A 1,194-nucleotide genomic window follows, 5' to 3' on the forward strand; every position below is an offset into this window, starting at 1 on the left:
CAACGCTATTATTTCAGAGATATCTGGTGTGTGATTTCCAGTTTCCTCAGTGCTAGTGTCTTCTGCAGTTGTACTGGGTGGACTCAGGGCCTGAGACTGCATTTTGTTCCTTCTCTTTGTCATTTTGCATACCACTGTCTTCTGACCTTTGGTGTAGAGATTAGATGGAGTTATTCCCTTAGCACCAGGTCCAGATGTACAAAGTTCAGATTCCTCTTGGATCTGGCTGCTATGCTCCACTTTTTTTTTTTTTTTTTTTTGGCAGAACTGGGAATTGAACTCAGGCCCTTGTGCTTGGCAGGGAAGTGCTTACTCTACTGAGCCATATCCCCGGCCCCTCCACTTCTTTCTTCTGCAGCCCTTAGAGTTGAACCCTTTGTGTCACTCTGGCAAGATGTTCTGCTCCTGAATCAGCTGGGTGGGTCTTGCCTCTAGCCTCTTTGCAAGGACTTCTGCTAAAGGATTCCATGCTGGGCCTGCACTCTGGATTGAATGAGGATCCATGGGCCCCAGGCGGTCTTACACACCGGGCCTGGGCTCTAGGTCTATTCAGGATCCGGCAGGCCCCGGCCATCTTACTCACTCCCTGTTTTTCTTTTATATTTGTTTTGTTTTTCCCAGTACCATGCTGGGTTTTTTTGTTGTTGTTGTTTGTTTATTTGTTTTTTGTTCTTTGTTTTGTTTTGGTTTTTTATACAGGCTCTACAGGATTTACAAAGTCTCATGACATAGATCAGACTCATAGTGGTCCTTCTGTTTTCAACCTCCCAAGTGCTGGGACTACAGGTGCACATCACCATGCCCAGTCTCAATCGCTCTGTCAGCATGCCCTGGGGATGGGGCTGGCACAACAGCAGGGGATCAAACCCCAGTCACTGCAACTGTCTAAGCAGGCACTTTATTCCACTGAGCTATCTGCCAGCCCCTGTGCTGTTTTTATCACAGTAACTTTATAATATAATTTTAAGTCAGGGGCTGTGATGCCCCTTGCCTTGCCTTTGCTGCCCAGAATTGTTTTTTATTGCTCTAGGTCTCCTTGGACTCCAAATGAATTTCTGAATTGTTTTCACTAATTCTGCAAGGTGTGCTATTGATATCTTGATTGGGATTGCAGTAAATCTGTATAGCAGGTAGATTTAATTTTTACAATGTGTTTAGTATGGATATCAGTTGTTTATTATGAGCTATGTCTTC

The sequence above is a fragment of the Octodon degus genome, unplaced genomic scaffold (assembly GCF_000260255.1).
Source record: "Octodon degus isolate 3935 unplaced genomic scaffold, OctDeg1.0 scaffold00366, whole genome shotgun sequence".
NCBI classification, from domain to species: Eukaryota; Metazoa; Chordata; class Mammalia; order Rodentia; family Octodontidae; genus Octodon; species Octodon degus.